This window comes from Pezoporus occidentalis, unplaced genomic scaffold, assembly GCF_034315485.1.
Source record: "Pezoporus occidentalis ecotype Australia unplaced genomic scaffold, CSIRO_AGI_Poc_V1 ctg231, whole genome shotgun sequence".
NCBI classification, from domain to species: domain Eukaryota; kingdom Metazoa; phylum Chordata; class Aves; order Psittaciformes; family Psittacidae; genus Pezoporus; species Pezoporus occidentalis.
The window spans coordinates 710,532-738,518 of NW_026914191.1; the positions used below are offsets into that span (position 1 = coordinate 710,532).

At 38.5% G+C, this 27,987-nt stretch overlaps 2 long non-coding RNA genes across 3 annotated transcripts in view; one reads left to right on the forward strand and one right to left on the reverse strand.

The window, feature by feature from the left end:
- Window positions 1-2,331, reverse strand: part of LOC134165176 (uncharacterized) — a 42,857-nt gene extending 40,526 nt beyond the window's left edge. For both annotated transcript variants that reach the window (XR_009965420.1, XR_009965421.1), the window contains exon 1: window positions 1,751-2,331. This is a non-coding gene — a long non-coding RNA (uncharacterized LOC134165176). The remainder of the gene's footprint in view (window positions 1-1,750) is intronic.
- LOC134165183 (uncharacterized) overlaps window positions 1-27,987 on the forward strand; it is a 498,306-nt gene that overhangs the window by 298,764 nt on the left and 171,555 nt on the right. The gene's annotated exons all lie outside the window — the stretch shown is intronic.

Below are 27,987 nucleotides of genomic sequence, written 5' to 3' on the forward strand. Positions count from 1 at the left end.
ATAGACTCTTTTTGGAGATGCACAGTAATAGGGAAAAGGCAATGAACACCAGTTGCAACAACAGAAACTACGACTAGAGCTGCACGATGAGAGCAGTAAAACCCTGGGTTAGGTAGCCCAGAGAAGATGTAGAGCCTCAATCCTTGGAGATATTCAGATACTCACTGGACAATGCCCTAAACAACCTACTGTAACTTTGGAGATGGTCCTGCTCTGAGTTAGGTGTTGGACTGGGGACCTATAGAGGTTCCCTTTTCCCTAAATGATTCTGTTAGTAAATGTTAGTAAACTTGTGTCTAGTAAGTGCACTTTTGTAACTAATAGCCAAATGAGACATTTTGTTATTAAAGAAAAAGCAAAATTGGATTAAGCTGATGTTCTTTAAGGAGTACAGAAAAGGACATACGATTACAAGTGCAAAACAATTGCTGATGGGGAGGAGGCATCATATTAGCACACAGCTGCAATTACAAAGCATAGTAGTATTTTTCTGAGAGCCTGGAGTAAGGCTGTGCTTACACTTATTTAGCCATGGAGATATAATACAGGTGTGCATGACTGACTGTGCATGGAAACTGCATTGTATGTACAGCAGGGGTTTTGGTTACATTTATGAATGCAGCCATTCTTTTGCATATGTTCCCACTCCAAACCTAATATCCACTTGCTGAGGATACAGACTTTAGCCTCATGCTTTCCATCACTGATTTATCCAAAAGACTGACCATTATGTAGACAAGGTACTTTAAACACACTCTGTCTAGATTCATACTTTAAGAATGTAAAACCAGATAAAATAATAAAGCACCAAACCGTAAGTTCAGCTGTCATTTGGTCTAGTTTTTATGTACATTCAACATAATTCTCCTCTGTGCAAGAAAGACTTCAACAGACTGCGGCAAGTTCAGTGGAGGGCCACCGAGACAGATGGGGAGGCCTCCCCAAACTACAAAAGACAGGAAGAACTTAAGCAGTACCAAAACCCTTATACATTTTCATATAGTCTGGTGCCTCCACACCCACAGACTGCTAGTCAAAGCCTGAGAACCTTTCATAACTGCAGGAGTTTCCTCGGCCATGTCCATATTTCCTTCACCGGTTATGTTTCATATGAAGCTTGGTCATTGGCTCTATATCCATTGCATCTGATCAGAACTGTTTTAGATCACCTCAAAAGACTACAATGACTAACATCATGGTCCTTGGGTGCTGTTACCGCGGGTTTTGCCATTTGTTTCTCCTCCTCTACATAACATCATCTCTTGTCTTCTATCTAAAAGGATTCAGCACAGAGTGGCAATTGCTGGTTTAAAACATTCCAGCCCTGGGAAGGAGTGGGGAGGGTTGCAGCCTCTATGCACAAAGCAAAATCAATAATACAGAGGGGAAGAGAGATTTCCCACTACTTAAAGAGGAATTTCTAGTCTGCTGGGATCAGTCCCTGTTGATTAGATGTAATATGTATATACTGAAAGACACTACTGTAAAACTCCAGGAGGTCTCAAGATATAGAGAGAGTGCCACAAAAAGCAAGAACAAAAATCAAGGGATTGTGCACAACTTACTTGCTAAATCTACAGCAAACTGGGAACACTGCCAGACCAAACTGCTCCAATGAAGAGAGGCATTTGCCACAACAAACATTCCACTCCACATCCTGGATCACACAGTTTTAAAAAGACATATTTGAGCAGCAAGTAAAATGCAATGACGGTATCAAATTTAACATCAAAGAGGAATCTTTTAGTACCTGCCAGTCCTTTGAGTGTCAAATACAGGGAGAAAATCAGAGAAGCTAAGGCTCCACTTTTTGCTTTCCACTGTTTATGATGAAATGACTTATTCAGAGGATAGATACTGTGAATATGTGAGCTGTGCTATGACCAGCTGGCCTATTTTGGATTTCAGCCGCAATACACAGATGGAAAGTATGTTTCTAGATTGCACGATTTCTTTTTAAAATCTGCTTTTTTTTTTTTTCTTTTTCTTTGGTTAAGCAGCAATTACTGAGGTTAAGGAGAAAGTGTTGCAGTTCCTTTGAAGCCTAAAGAGAGTCCAAAGAGCATTCAAACACCATTTTCTGAATGTTTTTTTTTCTAAAGACCTGCATATCTTTTGTAATCCTACTGCTGAAATCTCAACACAGGTAACAGAAATCATATGTTGTTTAACAGCTTGCCCTATGGAAAGGGCATGAAAAAAGTCAAAAGATTTCACAGGGAACCATGAAAGCTACCATGTGTATTTGCTGTCCCTGTCAACATGAGCTACATTTAGTCTGGACAGGAGTCTTTCATTATCAAGACCTCAAGGAATATGAGGAGCTGGAGAAAATAGAGAGTAGGACCATTCTAGGTGCCTTGCAGCGTTGCTGGAATCAAGTTGTCAAAACCAATCTCCCTGTGCACGATCAATTTGCATACAAACTGCACAGGCTGAATCAGTCCTCTCCTCTTATTTGGAATGCTGCATGGCAGCATTTCTAGATTAACTTCCTTTAATCATTCCTGGATCCCAGCACTTTTCTTTCTTTTAAACCCACACACAAAACCTCACAAACTCACTCAGGCTGATGTCTTGTTTCACATTACGACTGCTATACCAATGCCTGATTTGGGACCAGTGTATTTGACTTCAGTGTTTATAGGGGCATATAATCAAGTAAATGTAGTCCTTTCTAAACATAATGCTAACACACAATTAAACCAGGATGCTATATGCGTTAACCGGAGAAGGAGTAGTTCCAGGTGTACCCATACACCCAGCTGATTTCTACTCTTCCTCCTCCAAGAGACAGAAAACCAGGAAGATTCTTAAAACCAGGAAGCAGAGAGTTGGGGTCATGTCTTTCCTAGCAGCCCTCCACAAACCCCAAAGGTGACAGCTGTCCCATAATCTGCATGTGCAGGAAACTGAAGCTCAAGTTATGATGTTTTCCCTACTTAAGGAGCTAGAAGAGCCAGCTCAGGCTTCAGCAAATGAAGATTAGACCTGGTTATAGAACAGATAGATGTTTATTTCTGGAATTGATTCCCCCTTATATTTGAGCCAGGCTTTGTTATTCTGGTCAGGTAAGTGTTGCTAAAGAAAGATTTTATTCCAAAACCTGAAGTTGTGCTAAATGCAGTCACTTGCTGGTGAATCAAGCACATAAATAACATGGTTTTATTTCACAGGGAAAAAAGCCCAACAACTCCCTCCCTTCCCTTGTTCTCCCCCTCCCCACACACAAAGCACTCTAAAGCCATAGGATTTTTATTCATCCATAAACAAATCAGTGGTTTAGCTCTCTTCTTGTACTGACAGGAAACGGTCTTCTGTGAACTGGAAAATGCAGCAAGTTTCTGAACAGATACATTCACATTTCTGGATTGATTTTTTTATTTGTTCTGTAAGAGAAGCCTACAAATGTATTTTGGCCAAAGACCTTGGCCCTCCCATAAAGACAAAAAAAACCTCACATTGCAGAAAGTACATTTTTGGGATCTGAAAAATCACCTCTAGGTAGCTTTGTAATGACCCACTTTCTTTACAGATTGTCTGTAAGACAGGGAAGAAACCTTGTGTAAGTAGCCCTGTGCTGTCGTGCTTTGCCATGCACCATGATCACGTATTTTCAGTAATCTATCATTGAGCAAGGGTAGCAACTGACCTAGAGAAAATAAAAATGAGATCCATGTGAGAGAAAACATCTTGTTTATAATGCTCCGTGAAAATGCCTTGCAATATTCCCAGACTGGCAGCTACCCCTTTGGACACACAGGCTCTCTAAAGAGGTGAAGACAGAGTATAGCCATAGCTGCAAACCAGAAATGTATTTCATCAAGTCATATACCAAGAAGTACCTTTGCTGTTCAACCAGATTCAACTCTTTCTAAATAAAATGACAATTTTTGCCTCATGTTGATGCAAATAGGCAGTGTTCCAGACATCTCCACTGAGAATATCATTTTAAAACTAGGCAAACAAACAAAAAGAAAAGCCTTTTGAATAGTTTTAATTTTCTAGAATTTGCCAAGGCTGCTTACTGTTAGGCTACTCTCCCTGCAGCACTATTTTCTTGGGCACAGAGTCCAAGCCCCTGGTTTCTTCAAGCCTTCTGCCTTGTAAGCATTATGCCCATGGAATGGGCAACAATACACAATTATTTGAAACGTCAGAATGAAACAATTCTCATTTTGAGTATCAGGTGTCAACTTCTCATAGCAAACCATCTGTAACCCTTACGGCAGAAAGGTCAGAGAAGAAATATTTTTTAAAACTTACAATGACAGGAATTGTCTTTAATTCATTCAGTTTTGCATGGAGTTTTCACATCGTTTCAGAAGACCTAAGAAAGCCGTACTATGAAGGGGAAGCTTTCAAAAACATAATTCCTCCATCAGACTCTTCTCCCTACACCATCTTATAGACGTATCTGTGGATTTTTCTGCTTAAATTTTTTTTTAAACTTCTCAGTAGAATGTTTAGAAGTACTAGAGGTCTAACACTCTAATACTTCTACTAAAATTACTCTGGTAACTCAAATACTTTGACGAGCATTGAAGCTTAAGACAGACTGAGATGGGTTATGTTTTCCTTATGCATCTTCAGCGATACTGCTTTTAAGATTTGAGTCAGCAATAAGCAAGATAACCCATTATTTGGCAGGGGCCTGTTCCTAAGTCCTCTTTAAACAGGTACATACCGGAGCACTTCAGTGCGTAAGAAAAATCAATAGATTCTCCTAGTTTATAATTACTTGTACCATGGCATTCACGGTACTTCCCTTCATAGGACTCAAGTACTGAAAGAAGTACTTGAGTCAGCATGTACCATCATTTGGGTCAGGTTTACATTCTCCCATTGTCTTATATATGAGGTTAAATAAGAAACAAAGGGAATTAGAGAGAAAATATGGACCAAGTGTCCTGGGTTCAGCAGTAGCAGTCATTTTTCTCCTTCTTGGTAGCTGGTGCAGTGCTGTGTTTTGACTTTCAGCTCGGGAACAGAGCTGATAACAATGATGTTTTGGTTTGTCCAAGGACTTTGTGAGCCTCATGCTCTGCCAGGGAGGAGGGGAAGCCGGGAGGAAGCAGAGACAGGACACCTGACCCAAACTGACCAAAGAGGTATTCCATACCACAGCACGTCATGCCCAGGATGCAACGGGAGTTACCCAGAAGGGCTAGGACTGTAGGGTTGGAGGAGGTATCGGTCGGTGCTTGGTCGGGCTGGGGGGGCAAGTTATCAGTCAGCTGGTGATGAGGTGTTGTATTCTCTTCCCTTGTTATTTCCTTTATCATTATTATCATTGGTGGTAGCAGTAGTGATTTGTGTTATACCTTAGTTACCAAACTGTTCTTACCTCAGCCCGTGGGAGTTGCATTCTTTTTGGTTCTCCCCTCTGTCCCTCTGGGAGTAGAGGGAGGGCAAGAAGGTGGGGGAAGTGAGTGAACAAGTTGTCTGGCTGGGTTTGAACCACGACACCAAGATATTAAGTCAAGAGTGCAAGACATACATTTCTTGCTGATAACAGAGTTACTTGTGCCTACTTTCATCTCTGTATAAGCCACTCATGAGCTGTGTCAAGTCACTGGGAAAGCCTTCAGTATCAACTTCACCAATTCTACTGACAATATGTCTGTTAGTCCTTCTGTCACTATGCTATAAATTAACCTTCAAACAATATGAACAGAGTTGCACAAGATAAAACAAGTTAAAAACAAAACTAACATTTTGGTCTTATTTTTTCATGTAGAATAAATTTTAAAATATTTTAAAATATTTACTCTTCCAGTAGTTACTTCATTTCTGATCATTCAACATGACATAAACCCGAAAACCAGCACAATGTTTGAGTCTTGGCACCCAGTAGACTAAAGGAACCTGAGTTTGTTCTACATACAATGCATAAAACAAGATACATGCTAGATCATGCTCCTAAAATTTTCTTTTTGGTGCTCATGCCCACGTCTCTCCAGTGTCATGCAGATGTGTTCTCACAGGGCCAATCTGCTGTATGAACTCCTTTTCCCTTGCAGTGGTATCTTGCCTTTAAGAGCTGACAGTTGTGCCATGCCATTGGAAGCACAATGTGGCTATGTGCAGCCTGTGGAAAGGTGGCACTATGACCATACAATTAACAGTGACGTCCCCAGATGGCTGGGCTCCTCCTGCTCACGATTGGCACCAATTATATGTTATATGTTATATATGCTGTTTTTCCAGTAGGGTCATAAAACACTAATCCTGGCTGCTGATTGGATAAAATATAACTACGTCTCTCAAAAAAAAATGCTGTCACTACCTTCCAGTGGCCAAGATGAGTGACGTTAAGCTCCATCTTGCTAAGAATAAACATTGTAAAGATTCATATTCTAGGTAGGAAAAGTGTATACAGAAGGTAGAAACCAGGTCAGGTTGGTAAGAACAACCATAGAACATAGTCTAAGTACATAACAGGTGAAATTAGAAATGCTTATATGAGATACCTAATGAGGGATATGACTAATATCTTGTTATAATTTCTGTAGCTATATCAGTGCTAAGCAGATGATCAGTAGAGTTTTAGTCTGGTTGTTGAAGAACAATTAATGGTACGGACAAATGGGACTGAGATCATCATCATGTTTGCTTTCTTTTTTTATTTCACTCTTCACAACTGCAAGCCAATGACTAACACATCAGAGACAAAGTCTAAAACAGGTTACTAGAGCAGCTAACAGAATACACATGGTTGTTTTCAGATCAGCTATGCCAAAAAAAAAATGTTCATCATGGAATTCTCTCATTTGTCAAAAAGAGATTTGCTGTTGAGAACCTACAGAAAAGAGGAAGATGCCACAAGATTTTAAAAAGACAAACTCCTGGTTTAATTTGTGAAGGAAGAAAAAGTTGGGGGGGAGGGAATCACAGACTTACTTATCTTTACTTCTGCTTTCAGGGGAAAAAAAGTCTCATTAGAAAAAGAAAAGAAGAAAATAAGAAGAAAATGTAATATGTTGGTAGTTAATATTAATTTAGTAGGCAGAATGAGATGTGCTGAGAAGAAATCTGCAGTAACATCTCTTGGAACTCTTAGTATTCAATACTTTCATTAGACACCTGGAAGATGGACTGGAGAGCCTGCAAACTTAACAAGCACACAACACAAAGCTGGGAATGACTGCAAGAATAGAGAAATACAGGCTTAGAATACAAATGATCTTGACAAAATGGAGGCATGCCTACAAAAAAGACTGGGTGCAATTCAATCAGAGCAACTGCAAATATTTGTACTTGGGTAGGACAGAGGCATTGCACAAAAATTGTGGGGGAATAACTAGCTAAGCAGCAGTTTTCAGAAATGGATATAGGTATTACAGGACAACACAAGTTGGATGATGTGGCAACAACGTAAAGCTGTCATGAAGAGGGCAAATCATGAAAAGATAACTCTAAGGAAAAATGAAAATAATTGAACCTTTTGAGAGATGGGGTATTTCTAACAATGGTAGCAAATGGATAGCAATGGGAGTGTCTCAACTGAGAACATGTAAACATATTTTATTCTGAAGAAAATGTAAATTAACAAGGGAAAATAAGACAGAAAACAGACCAAAACAGGATAAATATATGATACTGGTTGTTTTCTTAAGGGAATGTAACCAATTGCAATTTCACTCTCATGCTGTATATCAGAGGTTAATATCTGAGTAAAGATAGTTGAATTGGCTTTTTATTATTGAATTATAATCACTTGAGCAATTATAAAAGCAGGTGTTGCTGATTGAAATCAATTATTCCTTCACCTGATCACTATACAGCTGATAAGAACTCAAGATTGCTACACAAGTACTCTCTCACTTGTGCTGAAGCCTTCTTGAAAGGCATTTATTAAGCCAAGATGCTCTGGAAAGAAACTCCACTGAAGGACAAGGACAAAGATTAAAATCTTCTAAGAAAGAGTGTGCAGGCTGTGGTGTCTGCAGATCTTGATTTGATCATTAAGTAGCCTTGATACTTAGCTGACTATTGAAAAGAAGTGTTTTCAATGTGTCTACAGGAATTTTCTCAGGCTTCTAGACCGATTGTTTAGTCTTAAATCTTTCAGTCTACAAAAAGCTATGTACTCTGTGCAAGTGTGGTAGTGTGTTTAGTAGCTCAGCTAAACAGAAGTTCAAGTAGTAGATAGTACGTATTTGGTTTAGCTTTAGCAATAATATGACTGGAAAAACACCAGGGCAGGGACATCACAAGCAGCAGAAATATTTTCCACAAGCAGCTGGAAAATAAGCTTGCCTGAAAACCCAGTGGATATAGCTGCTGCTTTAAATTAAACACTGGTACTTTGTATGAAGTAGCAGACAATATCTGAAATACTTAAATGGGATCAATATAATTCTGTATTGGTGATAGTAAGGAAAATGTCTACTCTGAGATGATTTATCTGTCATGTAATGGATGTTCATTCTGATCTTCCCTTTGCCAGAGCTTTCCCTAAATGTTTTTCTAAACTGAGGTAAATTAAGTGGGACTTCTTAAGAAGATGGCTGCACATTAAGGTCTATTAGTGTCCAGTTGATTTTAACATGGATTCTTAATCATTATTTCTCGTTGATCATACATCCAATACAAAATTTCATATATATGTCTCAACATCATAAATGAAGTTAAACTTCATGTTCAGCACCATTCACTCAGCAACCTGTGCATTCAGAGTAAATTTACCTTTACATACTCCTGTGAAAGTCCAGTTTCCTACTAATGTGGAAATCCAGTGCCTTTGGTTGCATAAAAATGCACAGAAGTCAGCAGTTTGATTACTTCTTTTGTGAAGCTGAGATAAATACAGCATTTTGAAGTACTTAGATTCTTCAGGCTCTAAAATGTAAGTCTAGGTTTCATTCTGGCAAAATCTTGCGTATTTTATGATCTACTTCTTCATATTTGATCCAGTTATTTGGATGGAGCAGCACTTACTTCAAATGCAAGCTGCCCCACCTTTATCAAGTACCAAATTTATAATATGGTATCTACGAGATTTTGCAGGAAGTGTAATGTTGGTGCTTTTACTGCACTGCTACATTCTGCCTTTGCTCTCTTTTGTTTGTGTAATATGACCTAAACATTTGCTCCAAATAAAGCTGTCATAGAAACAGTGCTAAGTTAGAACTTAACAAGTGGTCTTAACAGAGTCTGCCTGTCCAGGTGCTTTGCCTTTTGAGTAAGGCAACACTGACAGAAAACTTTCTCAACAGGTTATTGTAAATTCCTCTCACAGTTGATGATCTATGCTGTGAAAGAAGATGAATGCTTTTGGTACAAGCCAAAATATCCACTGCCCGAAATAAAAGACTAAAACAACTTTTAAAGAGAAGCGTTTCCTATGTTGGGAAGAATTGCTTTTGGAGCCATGTTTCATGAAGAGACCTTCCTCGTGGGCTTCTGAACTTCAGCTAACCCCATCTACGAATATAGGGTCCCAGGAAGATGTAGGCAGCTGGACACAGGCTACAGCAGCCTCCTTTTTTAAGTCCTCAAATCAGCAGTGGAATCATTAGTGATACATATTACGAGATTTATAAAGAATAAACCTACTGAAAGCAAAATTGGCTGATCTTGTTGCAAGAAACAGAAAACTTGCAGGGAGCATGAATATGGTAAAAATTGACTAATGCCAGCAAAACAATCGATGTTGTTTCATGAGGACTTTCTACCAAAAATTGCAATAGCGGCACCATCATGCAGAATGAAAACTCCTTCAGAAAATCCAAGAAAACGCATTTATAAGCTTTGGATTCATCTAGGAAAAGATTTTTTCATAGGTCTCTTTTTTAAGCATCAGTAACTTGGAAGAGAATATAGGCAGATCATTCATAGCATGTACAGTTTAGAACAGTGTCCGTAAGTAGTTAAGCACCATAACTAAACACTGCAATCAATACCTTAGATAGGAAGGCGAAGATTTGTTTCCAAAGGCACTGACTTCTACAGATCATTTCTGGAAATAAGTGTTGGTATAAATACTGTGTGTGCACACTGGTTTTGGTAGTAAAAATTGAAGCCATTCTGGATGCATGGATGAAATAGTATATGGCTCTTGGTGATGCCTTATTTAACATACATTGTCAAATAATGTTTTCAGGGTAAAATAACCATTCAATTCCTATAAAGTATTTCAATAAATATTTCTTAATATTTTTGTAACATTTATAAATACTTCATCCAACGAATTGCCTGGTGAAAACAAAACAACACAAACACCAATCTGAATAACATTTCCACCAAAATATTTTGATTATTCAATAATTTCAATAATATATTATCTGCAGGCTGAAAAAACATGACTGTGATATTTGTGTGGTATTAGGAAAACTTGTCTTAACATTTTAGAAAGGAAGAACATGGCATTTTTAATACTAATCTGGTAAAAAATGTGAAAAGCTGTGTAACAAAAGATGTCTTGAGCCTGCAGAGAAATGCAGCAGTTTCCATGCCTCAGTCTTTGAAACACAGCTGTTCAAGGGGCTTTTTAAGTGACCTGCTCAAACCAGCTTTGCTGGCTGGCATTTATTGACACAACTTGCAAAAAAGTTACCTTTGGTATAATAAGTCACAATTTCAGACAGACCAGGCATTGACTGATAAGATGCTAGCATGTAGGGTCCCAGCAGATGGCTGGCATGTACTATCATGGTTCCACTTTGCTACAGAACCCCAATGCACCTGACAACTTTAAGTGTGTTACTGACTCTTTGTCAGAGTATGTTGCTGTACAGTAGTTCACAAAGAAAAATTGCTTCAGAATTCATGGCTAGAAAATTCAATAGGACTTTTCCAGCTTAAGCTGCCATGTTATTTTGTGATTTTTAGTTAAAAAACATATAGTGGTGAAGTATTAAACTAAATATATCTCTATATTGAAAAGTCAGAATAAGCCCTTTGCTTAAAGCAAATTTTGATAGTTGAGGCTGTGTAAGACACCACAGGTGAATCTTGAATTCTCAGTGACCTCTCTACACAGTCCCACATGAGCAAAAAAAAGCAAGCTATCACAGTATCAGTGACCTAGATGTCCAACTCCACAAATGCCCAGAGCACCAAGAACAAAAAGATCAGTGTCAAAAATGGATATTAACAATTCACCATGTGTTTTCTCTTTAAAAAAAAAAAAGATTTGTTTTTTTCCAGGTCTTAGAGTCTTGAGGAAATTAAAGAGGCCTCCTTTATGCATGTGCCTTTTAAACAGCTAGAAGTATATTTCTAGCTGTACCTGAATCATTGTTCTAACTAAAGCATTACTGCAAGACAGACATCATCAACTATCTGTTGTTTTATGAGCTAGTTAATGGAGGAAAGACAACCATTTTTGAACTAGGTATTTCCTCCCATACCCCTAATGTCACAAAACAACATCAAGTGTTCTCATTTGGCATTATATTTATAGAGTGTGACAGTCATCCTACAAAAATGTGCATGTTATGCTTGGTCAGGGGTGGTCTGAAGTTCTTTTTATATTCATTGTCTTTGGTAACAACTATCCAAAGTTACAGCTTGAATGAAGGCAACCTGAATGAAACGAAGGAAAAACAGACAGCAGAAGTGTATTTGAACCCCAGGGCTGGGCCATGGTCACAGAGATGTCTCTGTGACACAATATCAATATCTGTGAAATTCTACAAAAACACCTTAATTTTAAATTCACTGTACAGTGTTCCTACTCATTCCATCCCACCCATCCCATCTGGGGCTGTCCATCCATCCGGGGCTTCCCAAAGTTTCTCAACAATATTTGGCTGATTCTTCTTTCCAGGCATAGGGAAAATTTACCTTGCTCTGAAAAAAAGGACTTCTACATCAATAGGCTAAAGATGTCTCCTGAAGGAGTATCTCAAACTAAAACTTAGATGTCAGTCCAGTGTGAATTTGGTTGTGACTGGAGTAACAAAGGTCTGATCACCATCCAAAACTTAGAAAAGCTTATCACTAAATACCCACAAAATCCAGATGATATTTCTTGCTCCTTAAGTATAAGATGAAGTGTTCCAAGTACTGGTAACTGACTATGAGCGACAACTAGGCAATGATATATATGTTTTAATATCTAGCTTTTCAAGCAAGAGACTGACAAGTTATTCTTACAATAGTGGAGGCTTTGTGTTAAACTGTTTTGTATCTTCTACTATTTTCAGCAATGACCTAAAATGATGGCCTAATTCCATCAAATACATCATTTTCCTTACCCCCCTTCTCCAGAACAGACCATCTGACCAAACTCATGAAACAGAAATAGCCTTCCAAGAGGTTCAGCTCTGCAACCCTTATGCTAGAATCACCAGCCACAGAAGACTCTTTAGTTCTCCCTGTCACAGTGCACTCACTGTGCAGAGACGAGTAAGTGATTCCCTGAATCAGAGAGTAATTCAGATTTGAAGGGGAAAAGTCAGACTGGGAGTCTCAGTGCTTTATCCAGTCAGGTGTCAGAAACCTCCAACTTGTAGAACTACCTCTCTCCACCCCTGTTGCAATGCTTGGCTATCTTCATGGTGAAAACATTTGTCCCTGTATTCAGTCTGAGAACTTTTTATTCCAGTTTATGCCCACTGCTTCTTGCCCTTTTGCCATGCACCACTCTGAAGAGCCTAGATACACTTCTTCAGTAATATCCTTCTGTAAGGTGCTCCTGAAGCCTTTTCTTCCTCCTAACAACCCCTGGTTCACTTAACCCAGCACTCCAGCCCCAGTCACCTTGGTGGTCCTCTGCTGAACTTGCTCCAGTCAATCCAAGTCTTCTTGTGCCAGGGTTCCCAAAATTGGATGTACTGGGTAATCACTTCCCATAGTTTAACAGCTATACTGCTACTAATGCAGCACAGGATGCTTTTAGCTTTCTTTGCTGCTAGCACGCTGCTAGCTTGTGTTCAGCTTGCTGACCACCAGGACCCCCAGGCTGTTTTCAGACACACAGCTTGTCAGTCCCCAGCCTTTTTGTATTATGCATGTCAACAAAAATGTCATCCATTGCCTGTGTGGGCCAGCGCCTGATCCTACAGGCGCTCATTCAAACTTAACTTGGCTCCCCAATGACAACCTTCTGCAGCCCATGGGTGGCTTAAGAGTAACCAGTGCCAGAGGATGGTGTGCTCATCTCCCAGTCTGACACAGCCATGCCTGTATCTGATGATGAACTTCATTGATCCAGACCCTGACCCATAGACTGACCCTGAGGCAGTGGTGTGCTGGTCTCCCCTCAGCACATGGGTGGCCCTGGCAACATGTGCCTCCAGGACAGACATTCTGGTGGCTGTGCAGAACAACTTCAGCTGACCAAAGCCTGCTGCAGATGGAAATGTGTGAAGATTGGACTTCTTTTTCTTCGGAGGCATGGGCACCAGTAACAGCCCTTTATGACCATACTTGTGTCCTGCCTCATAGGTTCCTCTGATCATTGTATCATCCTCTGATCACTGTTCCTCTGATCATTCCATTTTCCACTAAAATGTTCTCTGTTAGTACATAACAACAGGATGGAGACCATGACACTGAAGGGGAAAACGAACTAGACAGTTAAGTTTTGATGCCATTCTCTGCAGCTCCTGTTAATCAGACAGTAGAAAAAGAGCAGGGTAGTTTGGGCTGATGGACTTCAGATACAGGAAAATGACATTTTCAGGACAGATGCATTGTTTTGCCACCATGTTTTATTATCAGGCTGCTTTACTAGAAAGCGAAACTTAGCTGTCAGTATTAGAATTAATGATAATGATGCAATTTGAAACATAAAAAGTTTTAAAACTTGATTGATTAATAATAGTATTGAATGTCCAGTTAAGAGATGCCTTGTAAGAAAGAATAGTATCTGGAGATTTCTTTTTTTCAAAAAAAATTTTTAAATTCACCTAGTAGGTCTATATTCTCTAGAAGACAAAGTTTTCAGCTCCTTTTCCTTAGGAAAGTACTTGAATCATCAATACTTTTAGCTGCAATTTTATAAGATATAATGTATATCTTTACAGTAGATAATATAATTACAAATGCAAAGTTTAGATCCTTTGCCTATATGCAGCTGTATCCAAACTCACCTCTTTCTTTCTGCTGGGGACCCACATCTCCATTGTTCTTAGGAAGTGTCAACATCCAGAAGCTTCACCAAACGTGCTGCAGTTCTGAACTCAGAGCTAGTTATTAGCTGCAGTCTTTCTCCCTCACAGCTTTATCAACACAGGGAAATACACACCATGATAACTTAGGCTTGCTGAGGGCTAATTAAAAGGCACTGATATTTCTAGTGACAGTTAGACTAGTTTATGTTCTCTTTTTCCTATCAATACATTACTTTTCCAACAGGCAAGAATACGACCATGATAGGTAGCTGTCACATCCCTACTTGTTGGAAATCAGTTTACATCTTACTTATTTCTCAGCAAAGCATTTTTCAGTAAGAAGCCCATAATTTGCAAAATACAGAGCAATGAATTACATTTACTGCTCAGGGAGAAAAGGTGCAGAGCTATTTATTCCGCTGGTCTGAGTCATATTATAACTAACTATGATTAGGCTGGGTTCCTTTCTTTTTTAAACAATGAGCAATAGATCAGAGGCTTGCTTAGCTGTTCTTCAGTCATTAACGCTATACCTGTCGAACTCTGTGCCTAGCAAAATCCAATAATTGCAGATAGCATTAGTTCTGCATCTTTGGAGAATGGCCAGTACAGATTTTAATGAAAAAAGCCGACCATGCAAATAGGGATTTAGGAAGTACCGCTATGCTGCCTACAATGACATTTTATTACTGATTAAATAATCTCTGAATCTGACTGTTCTGCAATATTTTGCAACCTTACAGTAGCTCGACCCAAATGCTTTATGAAAATAAGAGTAACAGGACTCTCAGAGGGTCTAATCTTTTGAAAATGGAGACAAGTTGCTCAAAACCAGAAGCTCATTAGCTAGCTCACTCAATTTTACTAAGAGTGGATCCAAGCCCTATAGGCAAAGTGTCTTTAAAAGCATATAAAGTAAATACCTTTTGGCATAAGTATTGTGAAAATTAGTATATTCATATTCAGCAATATAAGCAGTATTTAACACTCATGCTTCATAGTCTCTGCTGATTTTTTTGAAGGTTTCTAATTGGAGTTTAAGCTGGGGTCCTGCTATGTGGAAGATCAGTCCTCCCTACAAACCTTGCTTCTGTTATGTCTCGGAACCACGGTATTTCTGCTCATTGTCCAAAACTTTGCACTGTCTGTGTGGTCAGATCAGGCAGCCCCAGTCCTTTCAACAGAAGGATACCACAGTCAGAGCTTTTTCTGTAGAACAACCCAGAGTGTGGCACTGTTCTGCAGAGTATATCTATCGCGTGCTGCTTGCAATCTGTCTTGCAAAGCTTCTTTCAGATGGGTTGGGCCCCAGCATCACAGTGGATCAGGGGCAGCGACTTCTTTTATTTATGTAACATATTTTAATTTATGCACAACATTCTTGATATCAGGGGTTGGTTATAGCACAGTTCATCTGGACTGAATTTCTCTTGAAATACGCGTGGGGTCTCAGAAGACCTCAAACAAGCACCAAGAGCGGCTGCAAAAGCTTCCTTTCAATAAATGTAGAAAAATGTAAGAGCTCAGCATCACTAAATAAATTAACCAATCAAACCAAATTTATCCAATCAGCTTAAAAATCAGTCTTGCTATCATAGGAACACATACACTATTGTGTGTATGAAGTTTCAGCAGCATAGACCCCAAGAATCACAACATATATTTCATTCCAGGGGAAATACAGTCCATGGTGTTAGCACTGTGTTTCAATTTACTAAAGGATCTTTTAGCTACCAAGAGGTCTATAATTTTGAAAGGGTCTCTTTCAGACCAGGAGCTGTGTTGAAAGGCCTGGTGTGGGCACTGGGGAAAATGTCTGGAGATTCTTGCAAATAAACTGGCACAGGACTTAGTAAGCCATATTCTTTGATTTTTATTTTTTTTTAATCAAATTTAAATATACTTTATATTACATTGTCACATTCTAGGGATGCAGCGACAATGTTTCGGTTTTGGTGACCCTGATTTGTAAATCTTGATGCCGATGAAATGCAATCTATCCTCAGGAAAGACAGCATTATGTCAAACATTTGGGAAGAATTTTACTGTATTCATTATGTAGGCTCCTTAACCATAACTACAACTTTCTGGGACTTCTTGTCATATTTATGGTTCCTACCAGGAGTGAATATGGTTTGTATTTAGCAGTTATGATGAATAGCTTTTATGCATCACAGCAAAACTTGGTATTTTAAATTTATTGTTGCTTTGAATTTGAATCATGAAATATTCATTACATTTTCGCAACAAAAAGTTCTTCTAACAAATCATTCCTCGGTTTATTTTGCATACTGATTTCATGGTAGGCCTAGAATACAAATTCTGTGCAGAAGTATTTCCACAACAGGCAGCTGGTTACCAAACATTTGGAATTTGAGTATTTGAACAAATAATGTGACTTTAATTATTTTTAACTTGTAGGCTGAGATGGGGTCATAAATTCTTTGTTTGGGAGACACTGCTCAGACTCTATAAGTTAATGGTATTTTTGTAAGCAGGAAATCAACACTCCTTGCTCTGCTTTGCATCACTGTCTGTATCCATGAAAAGCTAATATAAGCTCCCATAACAAGTTTTAACTGACAATATTTTGGCACGTTCAACAGCTTCAGACCTACTTAAAATATGTATGTGCTTTGTTTTGTCTGGGCATCTCTGGTTTAAGTTTTCTGCAGGTGTCTTTTCATAGCAAGATGAATCACTGTAAAATACAGTCACATATAAAAATATGGCATAAAAAGTTTACATGGTTCTTTACCAGCCTCTGAAAACACAGGTCAGGGTTGAACGTTGCACTGCTTGGCTTAGTCTTCAACATTTCATGGGAAGCTGCTGACTTTTTCCATATCCATCCAGCCAGGGTTGGCAATGCTGGAGTGTAGAGGTAATATTATGCCTCTCTGCCTCAGATTTTCACCGCTGGTGGTGACCAGGCTAGGCATAAACAAATAACAAAGAGTCATCCATATTTCCAAAAGCTGGCCACTGCTTTAGTGTAGCCATTGATTTTAATGGCTGGAGGGGAAATGTAGAAAGCCTGAACTTAAGTCTGTCACATTTTACTTGCCAGAGTTTTCTTGTGATTAAGAGTGACGATAGTTAAAGCCACAGTGACTGATTATATATATTTTACATCTAGGATTGACTTAGGAAGGTGAAACTTTGAAACTTGGATCAAGGTTCTTTCCCAGAAACTTTTAAGGTTCAGTGACTGATTACCAAAATCGCTATCATTCAGGAAGCTTGTTCAACTAGAAAACTTAACATCCATATTTAACAATATTAACAAACATTTAACAATAGACATAGCTCCTAGTTGCCATTCAGTAAGATGGCAAGAGTTGTATGTGAATTACAATTTCTATTAATAACAATTTTTCTATATTTAAGTCAGACAGTCAAAGATAAAATTGTCTGTTTAAATTCCATATAAACTCAATGTCTATTTTCTTTCTGAGGCAAACAAAAAAGGTTTAATTTTGTGGGATTTCGTTTCACTTTTAAATAATTTTCCAAATGAAGTTTAGACAACTATAAGTTTTCTTTAAAAGGATCGGAATCAAACCAATCTGTTTCCACATTTTCTTCAGACTTTTGCCTGGTAAGGTTCAGGATTTCTAAATGGGTAAGTTGTTCCAAGCATCTTAAAATCTGTACAATTTTAAAATGTTATCGTGACTTTTGATAATATGCTTGTGAAAAATTTCAGTACCGTGATGAGTAAAATAAGCTGGAAATGCATTTCCTTTAATTTAATTATGTGTTCTCTTTTTAAAATCAATACAAATGAGAAGTCTGCAAACTTTTCAGTACAAGACTCTGTCTTTCTTCCAAAGCCCTTATATTTCCAACTACACTGTGGGCACATAAAGAATGTAACCAAAGTAAAAAAAAAAAAAAAAAAATAAAGGAAACCAGAATATATTGATTTAATTTCTCTGATGCAAATGTTTTAAATCTGAATCTTGATTTCAACACTTTATTATGACTGTGCAAAAATCAAGCTATGTATCTGATAAATTTGCTGAAGACAGAGCCTGACCAATACTCCTCTAAGCAAATTCTTGAAAGATCAGCATTAGTAATAGATCCAGACAAATAAGTGAATCCAGCCACAAGATACCAGAAGAAAAGAGAATGGAGAATTGCCACTGCAGACTCAAAAGGCTAAGTGCTAAGAAAAATAAATATAAGGTAGTTAATTAGGCCAGTAAAAAAGGGGGAGAGGTTACATAGAATAAATTAAACTAATTCAGAAGCATAAACGCAGAGATAAAACTGGAAATTCCAACATTAGACAATAGAGTATGCAAGAACACAACCCTTAATCTCTGCTGTTTCTTCAGTATAAACAAATTTGCTGGTTGTTAGCATTATTGCTGAAAACAGATCTCATAAAATTGTACACAGAGAATGAGTTTCATCTTTTGGAAATAAAGCTATTACTTCCATTATACCTCTTTGTCCAGGAAGCCTACAGTTAAGTGCAGATTGAAAACAGTCAAAGACACAGTTTCTTATTAAGTAGTTAACAACCTGAAGGCACTGCTTTCTCTAAAGCCTTAAATAAAAAAAAGTAAATAGGGAAAGGGGTCCAGAAGGCAGGATCTAATGTAATTTAAAACTGGAATTACATCAGCAGTTTCAAACAGATGGCAGAATGTAGAGATAAATGTCTTAGCTCCTTTAGCTTATTTGGTCTCCCCATTGTTTGCATCATTAAAACCAGGAATAGTTTAAAATTTAAAAATATACTGTGTATTATACACTGGAAAAATGGACATGCACCTACTGAGTGGAAGGAGGTAGGATTAAATTAATTTGCCATACTTTAATGTACTGTATCTGGGATGCTTTAGGCAAGTCTGCAAATAGGTTTCCTAGGAAATGAGATGAACAAAAATATAATGACCTTGAAATTATACCCCCAAATGTCCCAAGTATTTAGCAACCTGGCTCAGAAGTGGTAATTACATAAAAAATACAAAAGATCCTTAATTGCTTCAGTTAGAGTGTATCTAGGCAGGTCAGTTACTGTACACAGCTGCAAAAAATGGGACGTGATTAATAGGGGGTTGCTTATGATAGAGCTAACTAGCTAGTGTATAGTGCAAAACACTCATTTCTTTTCCAATTAAAGGAAAAGAAATCTGGTTTTGATTAGGCTCTTCAGAAGGTCTAAGTCTGTAGCAACAAAATACTCCACTTTCGCACTGTTAAATGTTTTACTCAAGGACCAAGCAGCACATATTCATGAAGAACAGAACGGTTTAAATAAAATACCAGGGTGAAAATGTTCCAAATATCAAAATAAGACACTTTAGATCATTCTGGTTACTCTAGCTTGTTGACAGTAAAACTAGAGGGTAAACCAGATCAAATAAGACTATACAAGTGCATCTTCAGAGCTGGAACTAGGCACCAACTTTCTTATGATTCATTAAACTGTAATTAGTCATTCTTTCCGTGTAGCTCTAAACTCATTCCAGCAAAGTTTGAAGAAAGAAGCATTCAAAAATCACGTACGAGAACCTGCAATACTTCAATATAGTATGAGGTCCCAAGAGAGCCGGGAGAAACATTGAACTGCATGGAGAGTTTTCTGGATTTGTAAACTTCTTGTGGTTCATCCATCAGCAGGTTGGGAAAAATGTGCAGTCATGATCTTTGGAGCATTGCCTGAAAAACATGGCCTGCAGATGAGCTGCTGAAATGGACCCTGCTCAGATCAGAGTGTGTGCACATTGAAAGCATGACTTGGTCTGCTGTGACTCTAGAGCCTGCCTATTTTTTGGGCATGATTTAATGATGCCCATGGGCTCTGCTGAGTTCCAGGCATGACTTTATCCTAGTTTCTGGAGGAGAAGGGACCAGGAGTCAGGGAAACATGGACAAATCACAACCATCTGTAGGGCTGAAATCCTGACAATTTTGGGATTTCCTCTTGTCATCTCGCAGGAGAGGCATGAAACTTAACACTGACAATTCATTCTTCATTTCCTGGGTGAAACATTGCACACTTCACAGAAGTGGATAGAGCTGCTTGCTCAGGCATTTATTAAGGCTTCTTCTTGCAGGTGTCTCTGTATCTTGGCAAATTTTCTTCACGTGTCTGAGGTCACAAAAGCAGCTAGACAGTGTTGATTTTTTTACATAGCAAAAGCTGAGAGTCTAGGAAATCAAACAAGACCTTCAAACAAATGCTGTTGTGACAAATGGGCTTTTGAAACTGTTTTCCAAATCTTGGTCACAGCTTTGTCTTCACTTGAGAAAAAAAGGTAACAGCTATTTTTCTAGTTTCTTGTGTGCATGTGAGTGTGTATATTCACAGTCATTGAGTTTAGATTCTGCTAAATTTACAGTTTTCAGAGAAAGTAGTAGGCAGTTTTTAAAGCCCTTAAAATGATCACATTATTCCCTGGCAAGAGAGTAGATTTAAAGGCAAAACAGAATCATTTTGTGCAATGACTTGACCATTAATGTTATCCTGCCTATTGAGCATGAACAGAAGCTACAGCACTGAGAAAAGAGATCTGGGAAGAAACTTTCACAAATAAATATAGACCTGCATTCTGCTTTGCTTATCACTAGGATCATGGAAAGTGTTAAAGGGAGACTTTGAATACAGAGAAATGATGCAGCTTTAGGAACTCCTTGGAAAAATTCTGAATTATCTTGCAAGGGAATCCCTCTTGAAGCTCCATTGAAGCCATCTATGGCAAACCTTTTCCACTGCCCTTAAAATGGCAAAGTTTGTCAAGCTCTGTGGCCACTTGGCTTTGCTATAGGTTCGTTGTGCGCCCACATCTTTTCCCTGCCGAAGTTTCCTTGCGCCTTAGAGAAGAGTACAAACTCAACTCTCCAGCATATTTTGGATTTGGCATTCTGTAATCTCATCCTTGGCCTCTATGCAAGGGCCAGTCAAAAACTGATTCAGAAAAATCAAAATTTCCTGCAATGCAGGCAAAAGTCACACCAAATGGCCTAATTTCCTTAAAGGGTGTGATCTCACATGTTCAGATTCTGTGTGGATAATGATTTCAAAGTGATATCTTTCTTGTATCATTCCTACTCTAGACTGCCACTCACCAGATCAAGAATAAAACTTTCATTTTTTAGAACTGAACTGCAGAGCAGAGAGGGTATCCCCCCAAGAGAAATCTGCACAAAACAATATTAACTGCAAGGCAGGTCAAATGTTCACTGACACGTCTTGACAATGCCCCTTTTCTTTACATTGACTCTATTTGATTAAACTGATTGAAATGCATTTCATACTTGTGCTTTGTCAGTCTATATTTTGGGCTTCATGAACAAAATGATACTAGATTGACTTACCCAGATACTTCACAATGCTTGTCATGTTGAATTAATTAATGTTGCTTGTACAGCATGAAAATATGGAGATTCATCTTTTCTTTATTTGCTCATAACCATATAAGGGGGTGATAAAACATTACATTAGTAGTTAATAGACATTTCAAATGCTTCAATTTCTTTAGAAACATACAATGGAAATATTACAGTAATTGTCACACATTATGTAACATTAGTTACATGAAAACAGAAATACTACAGTAGTAGCCAAGAGTAGTAATGAATAAAACTAACTATGCTTTCTCTTTTTTTCCCTTATTTTTGGTTAATGGATTGTGCAGAAACTGACCATACACACAATTGCTCTTTAGAAACCTGAACATTTTATTGAAACCTGAAAATTTTACTAACTCTCCAAAATCTTGGGAGGAGATCTTGTAACATTGATAGTGAAGTCAGTAGAATATTATTAACTTCATTTACAGCACCATACTGCTTCCCCCATCTCACTTGCAGATTTAACACCTATTTGGGCTTTTGGAGGGTTTTTATGGTATACAGCACCTTTGTTTTAAACGCTATGCCTTAATAATGCTGAAGACCATTTTAGTGCGTTTCTTTTAGCATTAAATAAAACAAGCAAGCAGTATAAAACATTAAATATGTCAGTTTTACAAATGCAATTAAAAGCAATGATGTGAACGCATTGTATTTTTAGGTGAGAAGCTGAAAAAGCATTGTCAAATATGATTGGCATTCTAACAGATGCAAGATGGTCAAATACAGTGTTCTATCCAGAAGCTGACAATATTTGGTTTTGTCAAAAGACCCTTTTACCTTTTATTCTTTAGTTATGAGATCCATGAAACAGCATTTTTATACTGGGTTACGATGCATGTATCTCTTTATTTCAACAGCAATGGAGTCAGAAGTCCAGGTGGAAGCTATAGAAGCTCCTATTGCCAAAAGTTCATTCACCATCATTATAGCTTACATGCCATAAAAATACATTAATACATCTGAGTGCCTGAGGAAGCATGTACTTTTCCTGGTACACTAAAATTATCTCTCTGACCTCTATGGCTGTTGTCCCCCTTCTTCTCTTTGTGGCAGAGGCTATGAAAACTAGTCTTGGTCCTGGTACTGGTAACTAAAATAGGTTCTGCCTTTGCAGGGAGGAAAGTGGGAGGCTGTAACATCATGCTGGTAAGAAGGAGGGCAGTAGATATACCAAGCGTCTGCTGAAAGTGAAGCTGAAGATTTACAGTGGTATGTAGTCTACTGAAAAAGGACTACACCGGTTCTGTTCCAGACCACCCTTCACATACCAGTGAATTCCATACGTATGGTTTAAGCAGCTAATCGACACAGGGATATAGAGATGTGAATTCAAGGCCTTGTGCCAAAGGTTGCTTCCAACCGACCCAGTTACTGGAAGTGGAAAGAGGAGTCACCCTGTGGTGACATCAGTGATGGAAACAGTCATGCCATAATTTTGGTTTTCTACCTTTCTAGACCTCAAACTTATACCTGCCTCCCTGGAATTTGAATATCGTTCATTTCTACTTCCAAAACACACAGAATATGACTATGTATCTTCTTTCTTCTGTCTTTCTTACAATCTTAAACTAAGTAACTCTGTCTTTTGATTTTTGTTATGCGTTTTTTCTTAGGAATAGTGAAAAGCAGAGATAACTACACTCTCACTTAAATTTCTGATAATGGCAAAATTCCTCAGGGGCTGTGGAGGGAAGAGGGAAAGCAGAAAGGAAGGGAAGGAAGAAGGGGGGAGAAGAAGGGAAGAAAGGATGGAAGGAAGACAGAAGAGAAGGGATGGAGAAAATGGAAGAAAGGGAGAAGTGAGGAAAGAGGAGGAAAGTGCAGGGGGGGGAAGGAAGAAAAGAAGGTGGGAGAGAAGAGAGGAAGAAGGAAAGGGAGTAAGGGAAAACACCAGAAGGGGCAGGAGGAAGGGAAGGGAAGGAAAAGGAAAGCAAGGAAGGGAGGGAGGGAAGGAGGAAGGAAGGAAGGAAGGAAGGAAGGAAGGAAGGAAGGAAGGAAGGAAGGAAGGAAGGAAGGAAGGAAGGAAGGAAGGAAGGAAGGAAGGAAGGAAGGAAGGAAGGAAGGAAGGAAGGAAGGAAGGAAGGAAGGAAGGAGGAAGGAAGGAAGGAAGGAAGGAAGGAAGGAAGGAAGGAAGGAAGGAAGGAAGGAAGGAAGGAAGGAAATATCAAAGGAGATGAGAATAAGTAATAGATTGCAGACAGAATGAAGTTTTCAATTCAGCAGCCAGAACTGACAAGATGAACTTTTTCAGGCAGCTGAAAATCTAGTATGAAAATTAGGCTACAGGTTGGAGCCAATAAATCCGAGGAAGAATATGACAAATAAAGTACAGCTGTGCATTGGATTTGTAATAATGCCGCTTAATTAGCAAGTGATTAGAAAGCATAATGGTTATCAAATTATGCTTATGCCGGAGATGCATTGCAACTCATTTACAAGTGCTATGAGACCCCTTGCTTCCTCACAGAAACTTAGATAAGATGCCTGCGTTACAGGCAAGCTGCCAGTTGTTGTTTCTTATTGTGGTAAAATGCTTAGAAATTCAGTATTGATGACTTCTTTTCTGTTAAGTTCATAAAATTATTCTGGGTTTATGTATGGCATTATATAAACCTCTTTGCTCTGGTCTATAACTAATATTTTGCTTATGTCATTTTCAAGTAAGTTATTTGAAATACTTTCCTCTTCCATAACTGGAGCTTATTTGGTTGCTAACCTATTTGGTCCAACAGCTTAAAACACTCACAAATGCATCATTCCTGACTGAGATTGAATACAGCTTTCGTAAAATATCCAGTACTTGCTTATAAATCTCAAGAGACAGGAGCAAAGTTCATGTCTAGGTAAGTATTTGCTAGAGGTCAAACCACACCAAGAAGTAGGCAAACCATTACTAGCTTTATTTATCTACATTTACTTTCCAGAAATGTTATTTCTGTCATTTTCTGTAGTGTTCAATAGCTCTTGTGTGCCATAAATGAGTCTTCTTTTAAGTTTCGTTTCGGTTTGGATATTTTTAAATATAGAAACTAAATAGCATATTGCATCAGTCACACTTAGAAAGGTTTTACAGAGTTGTAACTCTTTTCTGAACTCTTTGTTAAGGACAGACTGTTTGGTGCTTAGACTGGGTAGGATTTTAGTGGCAGATTCCTTAAGGCAATACCACCTTCTATTCCTACTTGGCAGCCCTGCTTTTACAGAACATGCTCCAACACTCTTAGCCAGACACCCACCTGAAGTCCATGGGGGACCCCACACTGGAGCAGTCTGTTCCTAAAGGAGTGCACCCATGGAAGGGACCCACGCTGGAGCAGGGGAAGAGTGTGAGGAGTTCTCCCTTGAGGAGGAAGGTGCAGCAGAGACAATGTATGACAAATTGACTGCAACCTCCATTAGCTGTCTCCCTGTGCCATATTAGGGGAGGAGGTAGTGAATTCAGGAGTGGAGCCCAGGAAGAAGGGAGGAGTTGGGAGGAAGGTGTTTTTAAGATTTGGGTTTATTTCTCATTACCATAATCTGATTTGATTGGTAACAAACTAAACTCATTTCCCCAGGTCAAGTCTGTGTTGCCCATGGAGGTGACTCGTGAGTGGTCTCTCCCTGTCCCTACCTCAACCCATGAGCATTTTGTTATATTTTCTCTCCCCTGTCTAGTTGAGTGACAGAGTGGCTTTGGCGGGCACCTGACATCCAGTCAAGGTCAACTCATCACACCATCAGACAGCAACCTGCAGCAAACAGTTTAACATATCGTGAACAATAAAAAATCATATGTTTTAGATGACCCTTTGTGATTAATTCTCAAATAATAGAACAGGAGTGAGTTTTATCAAGTGAATGATTGAGCCACCCTTGCTATCTTCAGCACAAAGTTTGTTGAAACCAATCACATTCAGCTGGAATGACAGTGCTTAATGAAATACACATCATGCTACATAGTCTGCTAAGCCAAAATCGTCTTCTGCGTGAATTGGCCAGTGTGGATATCACAGAGAAGCAATGCCAGTTACCTCCTGGTGGAATCTCTAGAAAAGTTTTAGAAGGTCTGAGAATGCACACAAGTTACAGTGAAAGCAAAGTGACCATGAAGTCATTCTTGCAGTTAAAATACTTCTAACATAGTTTTTATGTTACTTTGTTGTTTTTTTTTTTTAATTTCCCAAAGCATAAAGGGAGTTACAGCTTAAAACTCTGTTTTGACAGTATATCTGCCTGTCAGGGTATGAAAGGTATTACCGAGTTCTTTACTTTCCTCTGTCTGTTATGGTGAAGTTTAAGAGCAGGAAGCATAAAATTATATCCCCTGGTAACTGAGGACTGTAGCACAACAAATCCACTAGAGAGTACAGGTTGAATATGGGGGAGTCACACAGGTGTGGCTGCATCTCCGCATGTCATCACTCCTTTCTAGTGCTATCAATGCTTTAGACCCCCACCATCCCTGACCATGAACAGAGGCACCACCAGGGAAAATGTCTAGTGTCAAAAATTGTTAGCAGCTGAATGCAGTAGGAATGGTTATTGGATATGAGATGTGAATTAATTGGATCACATTGTAAGCAAACTTAAGAAGGTTGCAGATTTGGTCTGTCTTCACTCTGTAATACAAACAAAAGCTCATATATTGGAGCAAATCACTAGTATACTTGCCTACAGCTCCACGCAGCAGTTAAACAATTGGTTTGGCATTTCCTGGTTGCCATGCCTCTTCAGTGTATCTATATTAAAAATATACTTATCTATATTTGTAATGTGTTAAATACTTTTATATTTCACGTTACATTTAGGTCTCCTTTCTGTGATATTGCCAATGTCAGAAGAATGGACTTCCTTAAAGTCTGGTGCTCCTGGATGTAAATGTAAAAAAAGTAACTGAAAATGAAATTTCAGATTTATGACAATAAGATACATTTCAATTTTAAATCTAGATGTTAATGGTATAGCCAAAATGGATAAATACTTCTCCTAAGTCATAAAAGACCACTTAATATAGCAAAGAGAGGGGGATTCTTTAGAAACACTGGTATAATGTTAAGTGGATTTTATATCTGCAGTTTGCATTTTTTAAAAGATATATTTTGGTCTGTAAAAAGAAATGTATTTTACCGCAGAAAACAGCAGTTGGTTTCTGTGCAGTTGCCTTGAAACTGCTTAGTTCCCATTATCTTCAATTGAGATGAATATGTACATGAGAAAATATTTTGGCCTTGAGAGAAAGAAAGAAGGGAAATAGGAGCACTTGCTTTTGAGCATCTGCATAACTCCAACTTATTTTCTTAGTACAGCTGAATCTACTGGTAACTCTTGGTAGAAGCTAGCTTTTCTTGCACTGAATACAGAGCCCCAGAGACTTTATTCAGGTGCTTCATGGGTGACTGAAGTGATGGAATCAAAAGACACTGTTCTGTGGAACATAGTCTGGTGGTGGAAGAGTGGAAGGGAGCTACTATATCACCAGTTTGTATTTCTCTTGCTTTGTTCTATTTCCTGAGCTAACAAACTCTTTTCTGGTCACATGTCTCTGCCTTTTCAGAGGACAATGGGAGATGTTAAGTTTTCCAGTCTTACAGGGTAAGAAAGAGGAAACAGATTCAGTTATTTCTCAAGACAGACCTCTCAAGACTTTTCTGTTGATATGACAGACTCAGCAGAAGATCTCCAATATTGAAATGCTACCTACTCTACTCCACCTTTCTAGTTAAAGCAATACTACATCTAAACTCCTATTTCACTTTGCAGCTGAACTAGGGCAGACCTTCACCTGTATATCAGCAATAAGTATATTAAAAAGAACAGACAAATGTGTTGACTTTTTGACATTCCTTTTTCCAGCCTCTTTTGATAGTTTCCTCCCTTTTGATAGAAAGAGAGTGAGGAATGTGTGCAAACACTTGCTCTCCGCATCAAGCCTGACCGAACAATTTCTCTGCTACTCTGAGCTTCTGGTGAACTGAAAATTACCAGCTGTACAGAATTCTGTGTGTGTGTGTGTGTGTGTGCGCGCGTGCGCACGTGTGGAACAAAAGACATAAACAGAAACTACCATATCTGATGACAGCAAATTAATTTTCACATTTATTACCCAATCTAGCATTTAATTCAGTGACTAGAAATGCAGCTTTGCTTTCTGATTAAAGACTATTTCTTGGAGCCCTCATATAAGCATATACGTGAGCATGTGCAGAACAAGGAATCCTCTGATGCATTTCCTGGCTGAGATATAGTTAATGAATAGAATGAATAAACACACAAGTGCAGTCATCATTGCACAGGTTTGAAAAAGAAAATAAGATTGTGCTAGGGAGGAAGACAAGTATTTTAGAGGCATATGGTACTTCAGGATGGCTGATGCACGTAAAGACATGCACAAAACTGATCAATGACAGCATAATTTTGTAATCTAAAGAGAAGATTACAAGCAATCAGGCTACCAGAACTTAACTAACTAATGCTCCTCAGGTGATTTGCAATGACAAACTGTAACTCATTAAACTGTGATAACACATTTGCCACCTTTTGATGTCTATACTCTTGCTATTAA